We start from the raw sequence: 8,390 nt of genomic DNA on the forward strand, positions 1-8,390 counted from the left end.
CCTTAGTCCAGCCTTTCTCAGCCTATTGCGGACAATCTGAGCACTGATCGAGGGATTGTGCTCAGTATAAAGGTCTCTTTAGTGTCCTAAGTTTTTATAACTTTGGCCTTAATTGCCTACCATCTGTAAGCTGTTCGACAGGTGCATGTTCATTAATTGTTTATGGTTAATTGAACAAGCATGGAAAACATTGTTTAAACCCTTCACAATAAAGATCTGTAAAGTTATTTGGATTTTTACAAAATTAACTTTAAAACACAGTGTCCTGAAAAAGGGATGTTTCATTTTTTTTGCTGAGTTTTAAATCAACTATCAATAAAAATTACAAATAATTAAATAAATAATTTTACTCAATATTTAGTAATAGAGTGCTATATATTTTTATGATTATTAGAATATTGTTTTGTTAACTTTTACACATGCTAACATCAAACTATTGTAACTAATAGTGAGGTGAGTTCTCCTGTGTGCTTCTCTTGAGGAGCACTATTTGGTGTCCTATGAAGTTTCTGCTAATGTAGAGCATTCCAAATTAGTCACTTAGACACAGTTCCATTTTTGGAAGGATGCTTCCTAGGCAGGCAGCTGACAGTGGAGGCAGCAGACATCAAGACAGCTTACTAGATATTAGAACTGAGCAAAAGCGTGTCTGAACCAAAATGCAATCTTATGATGGTTTCCCCTCAGCTTTCTTCTTTGTCCAGAAATAGACCTAATGTGGATTTGAGAATGCTATCAGCGGAGGTGTAACAAAGCAGGTCATCCTTGGCACATTCTTTTCAATTATTCAACATTTTTGTGTAGATGTTGGGCAGTTGCATCAGAATGTAACCTTGGGTCATTGTTTCCTGCCCGCTGCCATGCTACTGATAACCAGCCTTACCCACAAAGCCTCTTGTACAAACATCTCCCTCATCTCCACACTCTTCCCTTTTCTCCTTCCTCTGCAGGACAGATAACACACACATCTGGGCCTTCACTCATAAAACCTTGGGACACAGATCCAAGATAAAACCTTTTCTCTTTAAAATTGATCTTATTAACTGTTCGCTGAAAAGTTGAGCAGATCCAGCGACATTATTTGGATCCGTCACCAAGACGCAGACTTATTCTGGATTCTCCTGCTTTGTTTAATTGTCTCTTGCCAAAAAGCCCTGTGTGACTTCAGACTTTCCATTTCAACAGAGCTCATTTTCCTTGGCAAGACAACATCTGTCGGATAGAGCCAGGACATTGTCAAACCTCCAAGAGAGAAAAAGTGAGAGAAAAGAAAAGAGGAGTGTGTGTTGTTGTGAGGAGCTCCTCAGGACAGTTTTGCTATTACATTATTTGAATAAACTAGAGTGAAATTTTTGTCACTTTTAAAGAATTAATTGGCCAGTCCCTTGCATACAAACATTGCCAGGAATAGCTTCGGACTCAAATGTAAACATTCTCTTTAAAGTGACCTCTCCTTGATCTGAACAGTTTATCTGAACATATCTCGCTATTGAACTGACTGATGTTCTCTTTGTTCCTATTATTGATTTCTCTTTGCTAATCAATATTGAATAGTTCTAAATGGCAGAAGAGTTCAGTATCTTTGAGTCAGTAAATATTAAAGGACTCATGATACAACTGAGGGACCTTTTCGCAGGCCATTTCACTCATATCTAGTGGTGATCCATTGTCAGCAGTTGTAAAAGGATTTTGGAATTATGAATACAATAATAAAAATGAAAGACAAGATGCTGATGTGTGAAAGCCTTGAATGCTCTTCATGGATGGAACGCTGTTCTCTCTCAGCTTTACAATCAATGCATTGTGTGAGGATTCATCTGCTCCTCATATTCTTCAAAAAATAAATAAACACTACAGAACGTCTCCTGGAGATTTCTAAAATTCAGTTCTGATATCAGGCTTCTGTATTTTCCACTTGCCTTCAGAGAGAAGTAGGACTGAACACACTCACTTTCACATCTGTTATTGATTTGAGGGGGACCAAGAACCCCACTGTTTAAATATATCAGTGTGAGCTGCACATAGGTTAGTATTTACTTATATCATGTGGGACCTTCTTGCATCTTGCCATTCAGGTGACAGCAGGTCAAGATGTTTCGTCTATAAGTGGAATGTCTATAGATGTCTGTAACATTTCTTGAAAAAATGGAATATAATCCAACGACCATCTTTTCCGTCCCTGTGATAAAATGTACTTCAGACTGACATACTGTATACAAGTGCACTCTGAAGAGTGAAAGTGTCACAAGATGTTTTTCCTGCCATGCAAATGACTCAACGAAACCTTGAGATGCAGTGTACATTTTTTCATTCCTGTCATCCTGTCTGTAATTTCTTCTTCATCTCTCTTTTTTTTTTTACACTATGCTGCGTGTTGTAAGACTATCCAGAGTTTTGAAGAATTTGTAACAACTCTATTATTGCAGGTATAAGACCAGTTTTAGTGCTCATTTACAATAGTGAATAGTAAAAACTTGCAATCGAGTCTGGTCTCTGATCAGGCCAAACATATGACAAATGGCCTCCTGGTCACAGCTTGGACTAGTTTGCTGTGCTCTCTTCCATGAAGACAGCAGGCCAGAAACATCTGAAGCTCTCTTTCTGGTATTCCTCTGGACAGGGTAAGACAGATGTGTGTAATTTGACTTGAACTATTGAACCACATGCCGTCAAACTGTTTATTATCAGAGGTCTGGCACACACCAGGTTGCTCAATATCTGAAGGTCATGTTATTAGGCAATATTGCACAATGCTGCGGCATTAACTGTGAGGAGTTTGTGAAAAATGTGTTACTTGAAAATGATTGCTCCAAACTAACAAACTAACAGGGCCACAGGAAAATGTGTATGAACCATCATTCCCAAATGAGCAATACATACACAATAATACACTGACAAACAATTCCGTTATACACAGTGACTGTGTGTGGAGTTGCTTCCTGTTTTGCCATTAAGGGGCAGCCTCTTAAAGTAGGCCTGGTCTAAATCATAATTAATGGTTTTCTCTGAAGTTTAGAGTTCATTGTGCTCAGCTGAGCAGTTCATTGTGTACTTTATAGTGTGTTCCATCCTGCAGACTTCACAATTCTTATTGCTCTCGAAAGGGAACATTATAGATACAGAAGCGAATCAAAAGCATTCTCAACAGTATTGTAGTGGCAGCCTGATCACATTGAAAATTTTAAAGAGTAGGTCGACTTTTCTTTAGCAAAAATCAGTACATGCTGACCAAACCTTAAAACTCTGCCCCCAGTGGCCAAAGTGGTAAGTGTTGTAGGGTGTATTCACATGTGAGCTCTTTTTATGTCCAAGAGAGGTCACCAAAATCTAGTTGTGAAGAGAGTTCCTTTCATCTGTACAGTATGTATTATAATGAAGAGGAATGTATATTTTATGGACTCTAATCCCCAGCCCAAACCTAAACCGTAATAATGAAATATTAGTGAACTTGATAAATTCCTGGATTCAATGTGGATACAAACCCAGGTCTCTCACCCTGTTTACGCAATGCACTGCCAGTCAAGCCACTTGGGAAGGTAAATATGCTGAAACCGATGCAAAAATGTCTGAAGGGAAATGCTGCATGTCAGTGAGTCGGCATACTGTTGTCGATCCTATGGTACAGGAACTTTTGTAAACAACATGCCAAATTCCTGTGTGATCATGTTGGTAGAGGACAGACATTGTCGCAGTATATGGCTATGACCATTAAGCCTGGGTGATTAAGTAGTTAAAAAAATATTATCTATATTATTTCAGACTTTTTATGTTTTTCGCTCTTGATATTTATGTAGTTTCTCTGAACTGGTTTAAAATTGTGTTTTTTCTTCAGACAGAGGAACCGTAATTACAAACAAACAGCCATTGTACTAAATTAGATTAAAGATGTTTAATACAATACGTTTAATATAGTAACATTTTTGTTAATAAACTAATGAATAATAAAGGCATGTTTTCACTGTATTTCACTAAATGAACACTTGGAAGACATTTTCATTAATATACACCAATATACAGTACATGTAACAGTACATTTTAATATTAAACAGTATTAACCAATATACCTACATTTGGAATGGTGAACATTTCTGAGTGATGACCCTAACACATAATTGAATCAGAGTTTTGAATCGAAAATCAATAAAATCACTATGATATTCCCATTATTGCTTAATTTTATTTTGCCAGCAAAATCATCACAAGCTTACAGTGAGTATCTTATGTATAACCTTTCTCTGAAAACCACCCAATAAGGTGCTTGAAAGTCTTGCCTGTTCACAGCTGGAAGAGATCTGCTCACATTCCCATTAGGCTGTGTGGACTGGGGAGGTGGGGTGGGACTGAGGGGGGCAGAGATAGCCCTCCCCAGCTGTCCTCAGCATTGTGGGAAAGACTGAGCCTCTTCTAGAGCGGTGCCAGGAAAGATTCCACCCCTAAAGCACAGCGTGAGTGCCAGTAACCAAGCATGCTAACTAGCGTGACCGCTAACCACTCAGCGACTGAACATCATACAAAGACAAACCTAAAACTAAAGAGAGAATGGAGCAGAAGAACGCAGAGAAAGAGAGAACTGGGGAGAGGAGAAAGGAAACAATGTGATGACTAGAGATATCACAGCTCTTCCAAAACTTAAGATAATGACAACTAAAAACAATGTAGTTTCCTACATATCAACATTCATTTTTATGCTCTGCAGCACAACTAACAAGTTTTTGCACCTGAACCATATTACCCCTTTTCTTTGAGTGTTATGATGCCCCTGCTCGTAATGAGCAAGACAGCTGTGTTTGTTCTCCAGCAGTGCATGGTCACAGGGCTGGGTAAGAATTTTTTTTCCTGTTCTGCCCTCTGTGAGGCTGGAAAACTCACAGATGCAGTGCAAGAAAATAAAAAATAAAATGCTTTGAGAGAGCAAGACTAAGAGTTAAAAGTAAAGAAGTACATTATCACAGTGTTTAGCTCCTGCAAAATAATGCAATCTGAGAAATGCAACTGAACACAACTGTCTAGTTATGACAGATCTCTAACCAGTAACAGATCCCATATGAAGGTCTCTCTCTCCTCCTCGCTTCCTTCACTTTTGGAGGTTGGGCCCCACCAGGACTGGCCATGGGGTCAGATGTGAAAGTTCAGTCAAAGTGTTCGCAGGAAGTGCATCCGCTTTGGGCTCTGGTTCTATCCCTTTTCAGAGCTCTAGTTAATGGCCTAAGCAGTGAGAATAGTGAGAGCTGCTGATTTCCGTACTGTACAGGAACCACTATGCCAATTCACTCTTTGTAGGCTGGTGACTCACAAAGGAGGTTTGGTTCCTCTGATTTCTATTCTCTGTGTGCACATGTGTGTGTACGTAAGTGCATGTCTGCATGCAATTGTCTAGGTTTATATACCAAGAAGAGCTGTATTTCACTGAAAGTCAGTTTGAACACAAAAGTTTTAACTAATCTTTGACTATCTTTGTGGTCAGTTTCAGTTCCGACCCTGCTAATATATGTAAAAAAAACAGCTTAACCGACCTTAACTGGTTTGCTAGTCTTAGCTGGTTTCCCAAAAAGATGACCTGGTTTTATAGGGTTTTTTGGCACTTGTCAGTTGGTCAAGCCAGGAGATTAGCTGAAGACTAGCTTGACGAGGCTGGGAGACCACCTACATTGTCAGATAAATGTGAAAAACCTTTATAAGTACAACATCATGTCACTAGGGCAGTCCCCTTAAGGGTACACTCATACATTTTTTACACCTTAGGTTACTAATATGTACCCTTTAGAGACAGACAAGTTTCAAATACATGCCAACTGATGAGTAAAGTGTACACTGGGTGTACATTTGAGGGTACTGCCCTGGTCTCAAGCTTTTGTACCCCTAAAGTTACACTGTTTTAAATTTAGCTAAGACCAACACAACCAGCTTAGAGTGCACATATTCAAATGGACATGGTGCACCATAGATAAAGTCTCAAATCCACAATTACATTTACATAGATGCTGTCTAAGGAATCCCCATTTCAAAAACAATATTGTTTGCGCAAAGCCCACACATTCACCCTTCAGCACCTTTCCAGCTCTCTCTTTTGCCCACTTTGTGAACCTACAGGCCATTGATGCCCCCCAAGAGGAGAACTTGCCAGAGCTAGCTAGCTCACTGGGCCATCCAAAAGCCAAAGTGAGGGGAATGTTTGCTTATTTTATTGATGCCAAAATGCTTCCAAAAACATGAGACCCAGTGACCCCCGAACTTCCTCACCCTGCAACTGCAGCATGAAGCTCATCCGGTGTAGACACTGCAGACACCAGACACCAATAGACACTCTGGGGGAACTCTCTCAGTTACGGTTTCTGTTCTGTGGTGCAGAGGATGCAGTATATTTTTAGCTGCTTAAAAAATTTGATTAAATAGTGCTGTGGTTTTCTTGAAGGATTTCTAATTCTTTTAAGAGCTTTGAAGGTTTGATTGACTTGGGTGGTGATACCTTGTCACATTCTTAAGATGGAAAACCTCTGGCAGATGGTAAGAGGCAAAACCATCCATGCCAACAGATACAACAGCCCCAGAAGAGCTTTAGGACATTACTGGTTTAAGACAAAGCTACTGTTCTTGAGCCTGATCATTTTTACTCAGTATTTTAATACAGTATATGCCATTCTGCTATTATCATGTATTGTTGTTTACAGAAAGATGCCAAAGTGAGAGAGAGAGAGAGAGAGAGAGAGAGAGAGAGAGAGAGAGAGAGAGAGAGAGAGAGAGAGAGATAGAGAGAAATTACTTAGAGATAATTGTTTGTTAATTACTGTGTTCTAAATATCCACAGTTTAAATCTGTTGATTAATGTTATACGCAAGTTTCTAAATAAAAATAAAATTGTAAAATAAAGTCATGCCAATAAAGTGACTGAATTGAGAGAGAGAGAGAGAGAGAGAGAGAGAGAGAGAGAGAGAGAGCAAGAGCGCAATACCAGTCTTTTGTAAGTGCTTAATGTAGAAAAATACCAGAAAAATAATGCTATAAAATTGATAGGTATAGACAGTACATATAAGTGTTCAGATAACTGTTTTAATTGACTATGAGAAGCATTGTACACCTTGGACTGCTAAAGCAGCCCTTAATATGACCTTATTTTCTTACAAACAGGAAGAGACACAAGACAGCAATAGGACTGTAAACAAATTCTATTAAATTATAAATAATGCATTCCAATAATATGATTAATTGTAAATGGGGTTTTATGTGGGATGTACTGACAATTCAGCCCAAACTACTGAGGTCAAAAAGTCAGTAGGCACATTAAAATTCTGCTAATATTTCAGCAATCAAATCAACAAATATACTATTAAATTTGAGCACTATTATTTATTTAATGTATTTCTTATCACTGTTAATGACAGAGATACATTTTTTCTAAAGAGTTTTTATTGTCTACCCATATTTCTTTCACTTTATTTATTAGTAAAGCGGTCAAAAAGCTTTTATTTATATTGTCAGGTCGAACTAGCAGCACAATGACAGTTGACAGATCAATAGTCTAACAAACTAACAATCTAACACACAAGAGTCCTCAACTGAAAGAAAAAGTATATTGGACAGTACTGACCTTGTTAATTAACCTCAGTAATTGAGAGCGAGAATCACTATCCTTAGAGCGTCTCCCTCTTTCTCTCACGTTTCTAACTTGTTGCCCTCTGTCGCACTTTCTGTTGTTACCCCCTTCACTCTTTCTTCCTTCCTCCTCCGTGTGTTTCTCAGGAGGAAATGAATGGATGGCTCACACGGTGCTGTTCTACTCACAAAGCTTGGGTCACATGACCAGGCTGAATGAAGAGAGGGGGTGGACCCTCAGGCTGCCAGGCAAGAGGACAAGGAGTGCGTGTGTGTGGGTGTGTGTGTGTGTGTTTGTATGTACTGTACAACCATGTGTGAGAGAGAAGGTGCCAGACTATAAAAAAAGTTGTAGGTGTTTATATGTGTCAGTAAAGTTGCTTTATTTCAACTTCTCTGGTGGAGAGATTGGCAAATTAAGTAGAAAAGTAAATAGCAGATTGATGAGAGAAGTCTTTAAAAAAAAACACTATAAAAAACAGAGCCTGAAAGAAATGGAGAAGAATCTAAATGATGGAGAAAATGCTGGAGGGTTGTTAGTGAGTATTGTCATGATGCTAGCCTTCCCGTGGTTCATAAGCTGTTTTGCTTATATGGCATAAATTGTCCCCCTCAGTAAACCTCCAATGGGCAATTGCTGGGCCAATCAGCGGAGCTGCAGCATGTCAATGACCTGCCCATTGAAACAGTATGTGTCCTGGTCACCAATTACTGATACACCTACTGTATAGCACACAGGTGTGTGGGTCAGTTTTTCCTACATGGTAGGTACCATTTAACAGACCCTGTGTGTGTACATG

General features: G+C 38.9%; 1 protein-coding gene across 1 annotated transcript in view; it reads right to left on the bottom strand.

Annotated features, from left to right (window-relative positions):
• The window catches only part of klf12a (Kruppel-like factor 12a), a 33,603-nt gene extending 25,859 nt beyond the window's left edge, over nt 1-7,744 (bottom strand). The window contains exon 1 of the mRNA XM_052138005.1: nt 7,586-7,744. The gene's annotated coding sequence lies outside the window, so the exon portion shown is untranslated. The remainder of the gene's footprint in view (nt 1-7,585) is intronic.
• Nucleotides 7,745-8,390: the final 646 nt, after the last annotated feature.

The sequence above is a fragment of the Xyrauchen texanus genome, chromosome 11, assembly GCF_025860055.1.
Source record: "Xyrauchen texanus isolate HMW12.3.18 chromosome 11, RBS_HiC_50CHRs, whole genome shotgun sequence".
NCBI classification, from domain to species: domain Eukaryota; kingdom Metazoa; phylum Chordata; class Actinopteri; order Cypriniformes; family Catostomidae; genus Xyrauchen; species Xyrauchen texanus.